Source organism: Hemitrygon akajei, chromosome 6 (assembly GCF_048418815.1).
Source record: "Hemitrygon akajei chromosome 6, sHemAka1.3, whole genome shotgun sequence".
Lineage (NCBI taxonomy): Eukaryota > Metazoa > Chordata > Chondrichthyes > Myliobatiformes > Dasyatidae > Hemitrygon > Hemitrygon akajei.
In genome coordinates this window covers 100,642,703-100,658,535 of record NC_133129.1, presented here as the reverse complement: position 1 = coordinate 100,658,535, position 15,833 = coordinate 100,642,703, and positions in this window count along the sequence as shown.

Here is a 15,833-nt window from a genome sequence, read left to right as displayed (position 1 = left end):
TCGAAATTTTATCTTTTTGGCTTTAAGCAATTTGCTACACTGTTTTGCTGAGCAAAAAAATCAAAGGATCTTTGAAAATAAACATATAATTTTTTTTACAAAATAAGAAATGACTGATTGTTTCTCCGGAGCTCGCGATGGCCTGGCTTCCAGTCGGTATGCTTCAAAGTTTGATCTTCAAGACGTATGGTTCAGGAGTGTTCCTCCAGCCTCTGTCTCCTGCCCAATGGTCTTCACTGGCATCTGAGAAGATGGGGAGGTGATGGCAAAATGCTGGGGGCAGCTGCCAGAGACCAGAGTTTGATTGGTTTGGTGGGGGTGGGGTGGGGAGAGGGATCTCCTCTCTTTCAAGAGCCTGATGGTTGAGGGGTTCCTGAACCTGCTGGTGTGAATCATGAGGCTCCAGCAGCCAGAAGAGAATGGGACCTGCAGCTTTCCTGCCACAGCTCTCTTCCCATCGATGTACCCAGCAGGTGGGAGGTCACTACCTGCGATACCCTGGCCACCTCCAGTATTTCCATACCAGGCTGTGATGCAGCCAGTCAGATAGACTCTCCACTAAACATCTATAAAGGTTTGTCAAAGGTTCAGATGTCATGTTGAATCCAAGCCAACTTCAGAGAGATGCTTTCTTCAGAGAACTGCTGTGCTTTCTTCGAGACTGCACCTGCGTGCTGTTCACAGGACGGGGCGGGGTACTGAGGGAGGGTCACACTGTGGGAGGGGCGGGTACTGAGGGAGGGGCGGGTACTGAGGGAGGGTCACACTGTGGGAGGGGCGGTACTGAGGGAGGGGCGGGTACTGAGGGAGGGTCACACTGTGGGAGGGGTGGTACTGTGGGAGGGTCACACTGTGGGAGGGGCGGTACTGAGGGAGGGGCGGTACTGAGGGAGGGTCACACTGTGGGAGGGGTGATACTGAGGGAGGGTCACGCTGTGGGGGTGATACTGAGGGAGGGTTGGTACTGAGGGAGGGTCACACTGTGGGGGGGTGATACTGAGGGAGGGTTGGTACTGAGGGAGGGTCACACTGTGGGGGGGTGATACTGAGGGAGGGTTGGTACTGAGGGAGGGTCACACTGTGGGGGGGTGATACTGAGGGAGGGTCACGCTGTGGGGGGTGATACTGAGGGAGGGTCGTGCTGTGGGGGGGCGTTACTGAGGGAGGGGCGGGTACTGAGGGAGGGTCGTGCTGTGGGGGGGTGTTACTGAGGGAGGGCGGTACTGAGGGAGGGTCACGCTGTGGGGGGGGGTGGTACTGAGGGAGGGTCACATTGAGGGAGGGTGGTACCGAGGGAGGGTCACACTGAGGGAGGTGTGGTACCGAGGGAGGGTCACACTGAGGGAGGGTGGTACCGAGGGAGGGTCACACTGAGGGAGGGTGGTACCGAGGGAGTGTCACACTGTGGGAGGGGTGGTACCGAGGGAGGGTCACACTGTGGGAGGGTGGTACCGAGGGAGGGTCACACTGAGGGAGGTGTGGTACCGAGGGAGGGTCACACTGAGGGAGGGTGGTACCGAGGGAGGGTCACAGTGTGGGAGGTGTGGTACCGAGGGAGGGTCACAGTGTGGGAGGTGTGGTACCGAGGGAGGGTCACACTGAGGGAGGGTGGTACCGAGGGAGGGTCACACTGTGGGAGGGGTGGTACCGAGGGAGGGTCACACTGAGGGAGGTGTGGTACCGAGGGAGGGTCACACTGTGGGAGGGGTGGTACCGAGGGAGGGTCACACTGAGGGAGGTGTGGTACCGAGGGAGGGTCACACTGTGGGAGGGGTGGTACCGAGGGAGGGTCACACTGAGGGAGGTGTGGTACCGAGGGAGGGTCACACTGTGGGAGGGTGGTACCGAGGGAGGGTCACACTGAGGGAGGTGTGGTACCGAGGGAGGGTCACACTGTGGGAGGGTGGTACCGAGGGAGGGTCACACTGAGGGAGGTGTGGTACCGAGGGAGGGTCACACTGAGGGAGGGGTGGTACCGAGGGAGGGTCACACTGTGGGAGGGGTGGTACCGAGGGAGGGTCACACTGAGGGAGGTGTGGTACCGAGGGAGGGTCACACTGTGGGAGGGTGGTACCGAGGGAGGGTCACACTGAGGGAGGGTGGTACCGAGGGAGGGTCACACTGAGGGAGGGTGGTACCGAGGGAGGGTCACAGTGTGGGAGGTGTGGTACCGAGGGAGGGTCACACTGAGGGAGGTGTGGTACCGAGGGAGGGTCACACTGAGGGAGGGTGGTACCGAGGGAGGGTCACACTGTGGGAGGGGAGGTACCGAGGGAGGGTCACTGTGTGGGAGAGGTGGTACCGAGGGAGGGTCACACTGTGGGAGGGTTGGTACCGAGGGAGGGTCACACTGAGGGAGGGTGGTACCGAGGGAGGGTCACAGTGTGGGAGGTGTGGTACTGAGGGAGGGTCACACTGCGGTACGGTGGGAGAGTTACGCCGGGTGAGGGCATGCTGTGGGAACGTCATAGTCAGCAAACCCTTCATCCCTGAGGATCATGGAGTATGGAGGAGAACCTACAGCCCAGTGAGTCTCCGCTGGCCTTCAAGCATTTATTTCATTTCATTCTCCCCACGTTCTCACCCATTCCCCCCTCCCCCACACATTAAGGAAGAATTCATGGTGACTATTCAGTCCACCAACCTGCCCACGATTGTGGTGTGGGAGGAGATTGGAGTGCCGAGGGGAAACCAACCAGCGAGCTCACAGACAGCGCCGGAGGTGGGGATCGAACCGGGGGCTGGAAGCAGAGTCTCTACCTGCCTTGGCGCCGGGGTGAATCTCACTCAGAGCACGGAATAGTACAGTCCACTCCACTCTGACACTGTGCCAAGGCACAGACACTCGGCAACCGCAGGGTCCAACTTGCCTTGAAGCTGAACTGAGGGAAAGTTTAAAGCAGACATGCTGGGGGCTACTTTTGATCACCGTCTGAACCAGTAGCTGCGAACACACTGTATTCGTCTGCCTGTGTACATACATTATCTGTGCTGGCTGGATGTGTCTGTCAATGTGCAGTATGTGCTTGGACCGTGTGAGTGAGACATTGTGTTCCAGGTGAAGGCAGTCCACAGGATTCCGGGTTTAATATTGCCGATTGTCTTCATGGCAGCATATATGAATTACAATCAGTATGTACAGTATTTATAATTACCATAATTCATACTTTTCTATGTTATTTTATAATTATTTCTATTATTTTCTTTATATATATTAAATTAAATAAATATTGCAAAAATAGGAATAAAAAAGTAGTAAGGTATGGGTATGGGTTCAATGTCCATTCAGAAATCAAATGGCGGAGGGGAAGAAGCTGTTCCTGAATCGCTGAGTGTGTGCCTTCGGGCTCCTGTACCTCCTTTCCGATGGTAACAGTGAGAAGAGGGCATGCCCTGGGTGGTGGGGCCCTTAATGATGGACTCTGCCTTTTTGAGGCACCGCTCCCCGAAGATGTCCTGGATGCTGTGGAGATTACTGTCCAAGATGGAGCTGACTACTGAGTAATGGGCAGGTTATTGCTCCTCTGTTAACAGCCAGTCCCATGTCCTCTGACAGGAAAAGCCAGTGGAAATGGAGCGGCTCGCGTGCTCAGCATGGCTGTTCCTGCAGGACAAAGGGAATAGAAACAGAGGCCCGGGCCAGCTGTACTTCCTGTGTTTTGAGCTGCCTGGCCTGTGTCCAACTTCTACACCACCCCCAACTTCCCAAGCGTTCCAAAGTCGCAGCAAGGAGCTCGACCCCCGGGTCGGGGCAAGGGGAGGGGTGTGCAGGCCATACTGTTCAAGTCATTACATGGTCCACTGGGTTAGATTAACGTAAAGCAATCACAATGCAGAATAAAGTTTGAAAGTCGCAGTGGGGTGAACAATAAAGCACAGGATCATAGATCGTGAGGTCGAGAGGTCTGTTCAAGAGGCTGATAACAGCGGGGTAGGAGCTGTCGTCGAGCCTGGTGGGGTGGGTGCTTTCTGGCTTTTGTGTTTTTTGCCTGACGGGAGAAGGGAGAAGGTCCAGGGTGGTGGGGATGCTACCAGGAGAGGGTGGACCTGGTCACTTCTCATTTCTACCATCAGGGAGAAGGTCCAGGGTGGTGGGGATGCTACCAGGAGAGGGTGGACCTGGTCACTTCTCATTTCTACCATCAGGGAGAAGGTCCAGGGTGGTGGGGATGCTACCAGGAGAGGGTGGACCTGGTCACTTCTCATTTCTACCATCAGGGAGAAGGTCCAGGGTGGTGGGGATGCTACCAGGAGAGGGTGGACCTGGTCACTTCTCATTTCTACCATCAGGGAGAAGGTCCAGGGTGGTGGGGATGCTACCAGGAGAGGGTGGACCTGGTCACTTCTCATTTCTACCATCAGGGAGAAGGTCCAGGGTGGTGGGGATGCTACCAGGAGAGGGTGGACCTGGTCACTTCTCATTTCTACCATCAGGGAGAAGGTCCAGGATCCAAAACTCACGTGCTCCTTCCCCTTCGCCATCCGATTTCTGAATCCACGTCACTATTCCTCTTCCACACCGTCCATCATTAGCCGAGGCTAATGGCGTGGGCGATCAGGGTCTTCCGTCAGTCAGGGGATCGTTCCCTTCTGGTGAAGACCTCCCTCACTCTGTTCTTTCCCTTTCTATCACCGGGATTGTTCTTGGCAAACGTTTCTACAGAAGAGGTTTGCCATTGCCTTCTTCCGGGCAGTGTCTTTACAAGACGGGTGACCTGCAGCCGTTATCAATACTCTTCAGAGATTGTCTGTCTGGTGTCAGTGGTCACATAACCAGGACTTGTGATACACACCGGCTGCTCGTACGACCGTCCACCACCTGCTAAGCTGGTGCTACACCTTGCCCAGGCGAGCAGAGGGAAGGAGCACCTTTGGTAAAGACATGTCTCCCCCTCACCACCCCACTACCTATCTATATGTGTAAATATCTCTGTAAAATATTTATTTATCTATTGTAACTTCTATGTCCTTGACTGTATCTCAGGGTGACTGTGAGTGATTCACTAAAGGTTAACTTGCAGCTTGACTCGGTGACAAGGACGGCAGATGCACTGTTAGCATTCACTTCGAGAGGACTAGAATATCAAAACAAGAATGTAATGTTGAGGCTTTATAAGGTATTGGCCAGACTGCATTTGGGGTATTGTGAGCAGTTCTTGGCCCTGAAAGGATGTGCTGGCATTAGAGAGTGTCCCGAGAAGGTTTACAAGGTAATGTGAGAGGACACAGTTTTAAGGTGCTGGGGAGTAGGTACAGAGAGATGTCAAGGGCAAGTTTTTTACGCAAAGAGTGGTGAGTGCGTGGAATGGGCTGCCGGCGACGGTGGTGGGGGCGGATACGATAGGGTCTTTTAAGAGACTCCTGGACAGGTACATGGAGCTCAGAAAAATAGGGCTATGTGTAACCCTGGGTAATTTCTAAGGTAGGGACATGTTCAGCACAGCTTTGTGGGCCAAAGGGCCTGTATTGTGCTGTAGGTTTTCTCTGTTTCTGTATACAACCCTGAGATTCATTTTCCTGCGGGCATACTCAGCAAATCTATAGAATAGTAACGATAACAGAATCAAAACAAGATCAGCCAAGTGCAGAAGACCACAAACTGTGCAAATGCAAAATCATAGGGTGAGGGTGTTTCCGGGGTGGTAGTGAAACACACACCATTGGGAGCATTTAATTTAGCCTCTGACAACCAACTCCAGATTCTGGCCTTCACGTCTGGCTTAGCTACTAAGCCAAGCGGAACCATTTCTGAGAGAAGGGTCAAAGGTGGGTTATTGGCACGTTAAAACCCATCGCTTTGGGTAGAGGGGGTGTGTCAGCCATGGTTGGCAGCTTATCATGAACGGCAGCGATGATTCACTACCAGACAAGCTTAATGTCCGCTTCGAAAGGGAGAATAAAACTGCAGCTATGAGGATCCCTGAAGCACCCGGTGACCCTGTGATCTCCGTCTCAGAGGCCGTCTTTCAGGAGGGTGAACCCAACAAGGCGACAGGCTCCAGTGGAGTACCTGCTGAGGTGCTGAACACTTGTAGCAATCAACTGGTGGGTGTAAGTAAAGACATTTTCAACCTGTCACTGCTACGGTCAGAAGTCCTCACCTGCTTTAAAATGGCAACAGTTACACCAGGGCTCAAGAAGACTTAACAACGATCATCCAGTAGCACTCACATCTACGGTGAAGAAATGCTTTGAGAGGCTGGTCATGCCTCTCCTGCCTCAGCAAGGACCTGGACCCATTGCAATTTGCCTATCGCCACAATAGGTCAATGGCAGACACATTCTCAATGGCTCTCCACACTAGACCACCTGGACAACACAAACACCTACGTCAGGATGCTGTTCATCGATCATAGCTCAGCATTTCATACCATCATTCTCACAATCCTGATTGAGTAGTTGCAGAACCTGAGCCTCTGTACCTCCCTCTGCAGTTGGATCATCGACTTCCCAACAGAAGAGCACAGTCTGTGCAGATTGGTGATAACATCTCCTCCTTACTGACGATCAACACTGGTGCACCTCAGGGGTGTGTGTTTAGCCCACTGCTCCACTCTCTCTATACCCATGACTGTGTAGTTAGGCACAGCTCAAATGCCATCTATAAATTTGCTGCTGATACAACTACTATGGTCAAAATTTCAGGTGGTGATGGGAGGGCGTACAGGAGCGAGATATAGCAGGTAGTGGAGTGGTGTCACAGCAACAACCTAGCACTCAACGTCAGTAAGGTGAAAGAGCTGATTGTGGACTTCAGGAAGGGTAAGACGAAGGAACACATACCGATCCTCAGAGAGGGATCAGAAGTAGAGAGAGTGAGCAGTTTCAAATTCCTGGGAGTCAAGATCTCTGAGGATCTAACCTGGTCCCAACATATCGATGCAGCTATAAAGAAGTCAAGAGAGCAGCTATACTTCATTAGAGTTTGAGGAGATTTGGTTTGCTACTTAAAACACCATGAAACCTCTCAACATACCATGGAGAACATTCTGACAAACTGCATCACTGTCTGGTATGGGGCGGGATGCTACTGCACAGGGTCAAAAGAGGCTACACAAAATTGTAAAGTTAGTTAGCTCCATCTTGGGTAGCAGCCTCTGTAGGACCCAAAACATCTTCAGAAAATCAGCATCCATCATTAAGGACCCCCCATCACCCAGGACATGCCTCTTCTCATTGCTACCATCAGGGAGGAGGTACAGGAGCCTGAAGGCACACACTCAGTGATTCAGGAACAGTTTCTACCCCTCTGCCATCCGATTTCTGAAGTTTTTCTAAATCATCACGTATTGCATTGAACTGCTGCCACTAAGTTAACAAATTTAATAATGTGTACTGGTTCTGATTCTGATTCATCTAGAAGTTAAACTCTGACCTTAAATCTCCGCTGCCTTGTGGCTGTACCCACTCATGGGTAAACCCGGAGGAAGAGTCCGGAGCTGAAGTCCCCGAGGCAGATCTACGTTGAGTTGAGAACTCCTGTGGCACTCTGCCACCAAACTGCCATCCCTTTGGGTTCATCCGGTGAGTGGAGAGGGGCAGCCTGCTACATGGGCAACAGCTTGCTCTCCACATCGTACTGCCCTGACTTGTGTGTCTAGACAGCTAGGACACAACATCCATGGTTGACTTGACCGATGGGGGCCTCAGAGGTTTAAGGTGAGAGGGGGATTGTTCTTTACATGGAGAGTGCTGGAGACAGACACAGTAGCAACACTTAGGGGACAATCTCTGATCTTCCCTGCTTGAGGGGCGAAGCTTGCAGAGGCAACGCCACCACCCGCAGGTTCCCTCCCTGTCACACCTTGACCTGACTGAGAAATATAGAAATCCAGGAAGTCCCTCTGACGGCCACCTTCACCAAGGCAGGGGCAGTTGAAGAGGGCAGCTCATCCCCACCTTCTCAGGGTCAACTGGGGATGGGCGGTAAATGCCGGCATTGCCTGTGGCTTCCTGTAGATATCTGGATGCATGATTCTCAACACTTTCAGTCTCTGTGTGTGTCTCTGTATGACAGCGTGTCTTCCCTTCCGCCTCTCGATACGTGTGGCTCTCAAAGTGAACAGTCTCTCTCCTTGTCTAAGTGTCTGTGTCTCTCTGTGTGTAGCTCTAGTCTATCAGTTGTATATTTCAGCCTCTCTCCCTCTCTGTATGCTGGTAATGACAGTCTGTCTCCTCACAGTTTTCTGTCTCCCTCTCCCCCTCGCCTTCCTCTCCCCTCCCTCCCTCTCCCCCTCTCCCTCCCTCTCTCTCCCTCTCCCTGTCCCTCTCTGTATGCTGGTAATGACAGACTGTCAATCACTGAGGCCCTCGTCTCCGCTGCACAGGGCTGGGTAATTTCCTCCGTGAGGAGCTGGACTCCTGACCTTCCTGTTCATGGGGATGAGCCGAAATCCTCAGGATGCAGGTGTGCTCGTGTGTGAGGGGAGGGCAGAGAGCATCTGGGGCTTCAGACAGCTCCCCCTGCCGTAGGCTGTCCGCTCCTGTTGGCGATAGGACCAGGCACTACACAGCCTCTCCACACCGTCTTGCCACTGTGAAGGTCACATCTGATTTCCAACTCCACCCACCCATGCTGTCTGCAAACACTGCTGAGTCTGTCAATTCCAGATTTATCCACGTTACGTCAGCCACTGCTTTATCTGACTTTTCTCCAGCGCAGCCTGACGGACTTCCTGGCCCGTAGGGGGACATGTTGTCCCCTCAATCTATCCTGACCCCCACCCAGACCAGAGGTTGGGTATCTGGCACTGTGGGGTGGCAGTTCCACCCACTCCCTCGCTGCCTCAGTGTTTTGTGTAACACACACAAAGTGCTGGAGGAACTCGGCAGGTCAGGCAGCATCTATGGAGGGGAATTAATAACTGAGATTTTGGGTTGAGAACTTGATCAGGACTGGAAAGCAAAGTTCAAAGTACATTTATTATCAGTGCCTCTATGTCACCATGTACAACCCCGAGATTCATGTTCCTGTGGGCATTCTCAATAACTGCACAACAGAATAATAACCACAATAGAATCAATGAAAGAAGCACCAACCTGGGCATTCAACCAGTCTGCAAAACACAACGAACTAAACAAATGTAAAAAGAATTACTAATAATGAATATCGAGAAAACGAGAAGAAATCTCTGAAAGTGAATCCATTGGTTATGTGACATTTAAATGATGAGGCAAGTGACTCTGAGTGAAGTTATCTCCTCTGGTTCAAGAGCCTGGTGGTTGAGGGGGCAATGGCTGTTTCTGAACCTGGTGGTGTGAGTCCTGAGGCTCTTGTGCCTTCTACCTGACGAAAGCAGCAAGAAGAGAGCGTATCCTGGGTGGTGGAGTCCCCGATGAAGAACGCTGCTTTCCTACGACAGTGCTCCATGCAATGGACTGTACTCAGTGGGGGGCGGGGGGGGGGGTGCGTTGTACCTCTGATAGAATGGGCCATACATTCTGATGGATTTTCAGTTCAAGGGCATTGCTGTTTTCATACCAGCCTGTGATGCAGCCAGTCAATATACTCTCCACTGTCAGACACAGAGTGAATCTCCCTCCACACCGTCCCATCACACACTCCCGGGGTCAGACACAGAGTGAATCTCCCTCCACACCGTCCCATCACACACTCCCGGGGTCAGACACAGAGTGAATCTCCCTCCACACCGTCCCATCACACACTCCCGGGGTCAGACACAGAGTGAATCTCCCTCCACACCGTCCCATCACACACTCCCGGGGTCAGACGCAGAGTGAATCTCCCTCCACACCGTCCCATCACACACTCCCGGGGTCAGACACAGAGTGAATCTCCCTCCACACCGTCCCATCACACACTCCCGGGGTCAGACACAGAGTGAAGCTCCCTCCACACCGTCCCATCACACACTCCCGGGGTCAGACACAGAGTGAAACTCCCTCCACACGGTCCCATCACACACTCCCGGGGTCAGACACAGGGTGAAGCTCCCTCCACACGGTCCCATCACACACTCCCGGGGTCAGACACAGAGTGAATCTCCCTCCACACCGTCCTATCACACACTCCCGGGGTCAGACACAGAGTGAATCTCCCTCCACACCGTCCCATCACACACTCCCGGGGTCAGACACAGAGTGAATCTCCCTCCACACTGTCCTATCACACACTCCCGGGGTCAGACACAGAGTGAATCTCCCTCAACACCGTCCCATCACACACTCCCGGGGTCAGACACAGAGTGACCCTCCCTCCACACCGTCCCATCACACACTCCCGGGGTCAGACACAGAGTGAATCTCCTTCCACACTGTCCCATCACACACTCCCGGGGTCAGACACAGAGTGAATCTCCCTCCACACCGTCCTATCACACACTCCCGGGGTCAGACACAGAGTGAATCTCCCTCCACACTGTCCCATCACACACTCCCGGGGTCAGACGCAGAGTGAATCTCCCTCCACACCGTCCCATCACACACTCCCGGGGTCAGACACAGAGTGAATCTCCCTCCACACCGTCCCATCACACACTCCCGGGGTCAGACACAGAGTGAAGCTCCCTCCACACCGTCCCATCACACACTCCCGGGGTCAGACACAGAGTGAAACTCCCTCCACACGGTCCCATCACACACTCCCGGGGTCAGACACAGGGTGAAGCTCCCTCCACACGGTCCCATCACACACTCCCGGGGTCAGACACAGAGTGAATCTCCCTCCACACCGTCCTATCACACACTCCCGGGGTCAGACACAGAGTGAATCTCCCTCCACACTGTCCCATCACACACTCCCGGGGTCAGACACAGAGTGAATCTCCCTCCACACTGTCCTATCACACACTCCCGGGGTCAGACACAGAGTGAATCTCCCTCAACACCGTCCCATCACACACTCCCGGGGGTCAGACACAGAGTGACCCTCCCTCCACACCGTCCCATCACACACTCCCGGGGTCAGACACAGAGTGAATCTCCTTCCACACTGTCCCATCACACACTCCCGGGGTCAGACACAGAGTGAATCTCCCTCCACACCGTCCTATCACACACTCCCGGGGTCAGACACAGAGTGAATCTCCCTCCACACTGTCCCATCACACACTCCCGGGGTCAGACACAGAGTGAATCTCCCTCCACACTGTCCTATCACACACTCCCGGGGTCAGACACAGAGTGAATCTCCCTCAACACCGTCCCATCACACACTCCCGGGGTCAGACACAGAGTGAAGCTCCCTCTACACCGTCCCATCACACACTCCCGGGGTCAGACACAGAGTGAATCTCCCTCCACACCGTCCCATCACACACTCCCGGGGTCAGACACAGAGTGACCTTCCCTCCACACCGTCCCATCACACACTCCCGGGTTCAGGCACAGAGTGAATCTCCCTCCACACCGTCCCATCACACACTCCCGGGGTCAGATACAGAGTGAATCTCCCTCCACACTGTCCCATTACACACTCCCGGGGTCAGATACAGAGTGAATCTCCCTCCACACCGTCCCATCACACACTCCCGGGGTCAGACACAGAGTGAATCTCCCTCCACACCGTCCCATCACACACTCCCGGGGTCAGATACAGAGTGAATCTCCCTCCACACCGTCCCATCACACACTCCCGGGGTCAGACACAGAGTGACCCTCCCTCCGCACCGTCCCATCACACACTCCCGGGGTCAGACACAGAGTGACCCTCCCTCCGCACCGTCCCATCACACACTCCCGGGGTCAGATACAGAGTGAATCTCCCTCCACACCGTCCCATCACACACTCCCGGGGTCAGATACAGAGTGAATCTCCCTCCACACTGTCCCATCACACACTCCCGGGGTCAGACACGGGGTGGCGCTGTTCTGATTGAGCTGGGAGAATCCTGCTGCATAAGGTTCGCGAGATAATTTGGAGGGGATTCTGAGGGTCTCTTGGACAACTGAGTGAGTGGCCGTTTTAGAGTGGGGGCTCCGTTCTGAGCTTTTCTGCCAGTTTGGACTGGGTTTGTTGGCGGCTGCTCATTGTGTAGCTTCCAGCTGCGGCCGCTGGCAACTGGACAGGAGCCGTTTCTGTCCGAAAACAGGGAGACAGACGCCGTTGTTGCCCCACTGACATCGGTAAAACATTTCTTCCTCCTTTGTCGTCGTGATTCTCATCCGGGGTAGGAGCCGGAGCTTTTTGGACGTCTCGACCTTTTATAGCCTCTGCGTTCTTCGGGACTGACGCAGCCTGTCCAGGCGTTGGGATTTCTGGAGCCGAGCAAGTAAGGTACTGTCGACGCTGGGTGCCCTCCCACTGCCCCAGCAACGGAAGAACCCTCTCCATTCCAGCTGTTTAAGGCGATTCTGAGCCGTCTGTAACGCGTTCCGGCTTCTCGGGACCCAAAAGTTGGGACGGCCGGTCCGACAGGATTACGGACGCCGGCCGCATCGGCGGGGAAGTTGCAGACGTCTCCGTTCAGTAATTCTACTCCCTCCAGGACTTTATCACCTGCCCCGCCGCATTTATTTGTCGCTTCGGACATAGTGCTACCAGCCGGAGCGGTCTCCACGGAGTCACGGAGGCTCCGGTGAGTTACGCAAAGGTGGCTGCCTCTCCACCCTCGGACAATGCCCTGTTGCGGTCTCCGGAGGATGAACGCGGGGGTGCAATGTACTTTGCATCCTGGAATCACCCTGGAACGACGCGCGGCGGCCATGGAGGACTCGGCTGGGGAAGGCGGTATTTCGGCCTCCGAGAAAGAGTTCGGGAAGGTAGCGCTTTATCTGGGGAGTGATGAGCTGGTGCATCGGGACATCTGCCAGGCCCTTCATTCCCAACGAGGCCTTGTTCCCTTGCGGCAGGTAACTGCCACAAGACACACATTTCAGAGACGCGCACTCCGGAAGGTAATCTCGTTCCAGCGCCAGCTGTTCGCGCAGCTGGAACGGGAGGACGACGCTGAGGGCCGGTTTACTGTCCGGCACAAGGGGGTAGACGATCAGCTGGACTGGAGCTCTGAGCGCCCGCGGTAACATGCGTGCTGGGAGGTGGGGCACTTTCGGGGGGACTGTCCCAACACCCGCCTTAAGGAGTCCACCAGTGCCCCAGCTGCCCCTACCCGATGTCCCTATTCCTGCGCCTGTTTCAGCCCCTCCCTGCTCCTGCCCTTGTGGTTCGGGTGGGGGAATCTCAAGGCTACGTGCAAGGGGGCGAAGAAGAGATCCAAAAATCCCTGAGAAGGGCCCCCGAGAGCACAGAGCTCACGCCCACTTGTCCTGAAGTGGAGCGGCGGGCTCGGGGAAGCGCGCCGGTGGGCCGCTGCATCGGCTACTTCTGAGCCTGTCAGCTCCTCTGGTCTGAAGGGGAGAAGGAGCGGGCAGGAAATGTAGACGCGGGGAATCCCCGGTAGGGTTGGGAATCGGGCGGAGGTCGGCCCCGAACCTGGCCTCCAGCCCTGCGGTGGGTGACGTATTTGCGCAGGAAGGTGCTGCGCAACTGAGAGAGCCCTGAAGCCCTCCACCCAGCACTTAGGAGTTAATGTCTTCCTTGGGGGCAAGTGTATCAAATAATGTCAGTGGAGCGGAGGCCAGCCTCTCTCACTCAGGATCAGGCTGCCGGTGGACCCCCAAGAACCGGAGTTGCCGGGGTCCTCCTCGCGCCTGGCTCCTGGGGAGGGGAATGTAGCCGGCATGCCGACCCCATCAATTCACAGGGGATGACCCCCCCCCCCCACTGTCGAAACTGTGGGTAAAGCTGACGTGACGGTGGAGCAGGCAGGTATGAGCGAGGTACCTGCTGCGCAGTGTGGGTTACAAGTGCTGCCGGCTATTGGTACAGACGGGGAGGAAGGTGGGGGCTCTGTGTATTGTGAAGGGGTGGAGGGAGACCCGTTTGATAGCGAGACATAGAAACATAGAAAACCCACAGCACAATACAGGCCCTTCGGCCCACAATGCTGTGCCGAACATGTGCTTACTTCAGAAATTACCTAGCCCCCTATTTTCCTAAACTCCATGTACCTCTCCAAGAGTCTCTTTAAAGACCCTATGGTATCCGCCTCTACCACCGCCACCGGCAGCCCATTCCACGCACTCACCACTCTCTTACCCCTGGCATCTCCTCTGTACCTGATTCCACGCACCTTAAACCGGTGCCCCATCGACATCCTTACCCCTCCCGAGAAGTCCCTGTTGGTACCCTCCGGAGGAGATCAGAGGGTTTATTCTCATCTCTGAGGGTGCAAAGCATCGGCCGAAGTTAGCCTCCCTTCGCTGGTCGAGCGTGCCGAGGCTGGTTACGTCTGTGCGTGTCGTCCTCAGACAGAAGGGGAAGGGCAAGAGGAATTCTGTGTCGGGGAATGACAGGCGACAGGTGACCTGGTGAGGGACATCAGAGTGGGAAGCAGCCTCGCTCCTTCGGGAGATGGTGGGTCACAGGGTTGGCACCAGTCGGGCCCGGAAAGCAAAGCGCATTCCCGCTTTTCTCGGGATAGTGTGGCTGAGGGCGCCACCGCTCTCAGTGGGAAGGGGACTGGTGCTGAGGCCTAGTGTGCTCCCGACATGAAACTTACCATAGCTAGTCTAAATGTAAACGGTAGCAGGGGTTCTCTCCGCAGATATAACAATCTCTCAGTCCTCAGGGATGGGAGATATGCAGTGAGTTCAGCCCCTTTTCGCATATCTGGTTACATTTTAGCCCCACCATATTTACACAGGTCACCCAGTAAGGAGTTAGGCATGGAGGGACGAGGATGTCCTTGTTAACTTGCTCCTGAGGTTGGCAAAAACAGCCACCAGAAACAGGTGGCGGGAGGATCTGCCCGGGCAGTGTTTGGGGATATGTCCGTGTCTGGCTAAACCATCGAGAGGAATACACGCGCCCGTGAGGACTTTGAGCTCCGCTGGGGATTAGCGCAATCCTTGACAGAGATGGAAACAGTTTAGTTCAATGTTGTTTGTGTAGTAATTGTGTTAGTCACTGGTTTGTATATATTGTAACACTGAATTTGTAATAAAGATTATTTAAAAATAAAGGGATCAGACACAGAGTGACCCTCCCTCCACACTGTCCCATCACACACTCCCGGGATCAGACACAGAGTGACCCTCCCTCTACACCTTCCCATCACACACTCCCGGGGTCAGACACAGAGTGACCCTCCCTCCACACCGTCCCATCACACACTCCCGGGGTCAGACACAGATGAAGCTCCCTCCACACCGTCCCATCACACACTCCCGGAGTCAGACACAGAGTGACCCTCCACACCATCCCATCACACACTCCCGGGGTCAGACACAGATGAAGCTCCCTCCACACCGCCCATCACACACTCCCGGGGTCAGGCACAGAGTGACGCTCCCTCCACACCCGTCCATCACACACTCCCGGGGTCAGACACAGAGTGACCCTCCCTCTACACCGTCCCATCACACACTCCCCGGGGTCAGACACAGAGTGACCCTCCCTCCACACTGTCCCATCACACACTCCCGGGGTCAGACACAGAGTGAAACTTCCTCCACACCGTCCCATCACACACTCCCGGGGTCAGACACAGAGTGACCCTCCCTCCACACCATCCCATCACACACTCCCGGGGTCAGACACAGATGAAGCTCCCTCCACACCGCCCATCACACACTCCCGGGGTCAGGCACAGAGTGACGCTCCCTCCACACCGTCCCATCACACACTCCCGGGGTCAGACACAGAGTGACCCTCCCTCTACACCGTCCCATCACACACTCCCGGGGTCAGACACAGAGTGACCCTCCCTCCACACTGTCCCATCACACACTCCCGGGGTCAGACACAGAGTGAAACTTCCTCCACACCGTCCCATCACACACTCCCGGGGTCAGACACAGAGTGACCCTCCCTC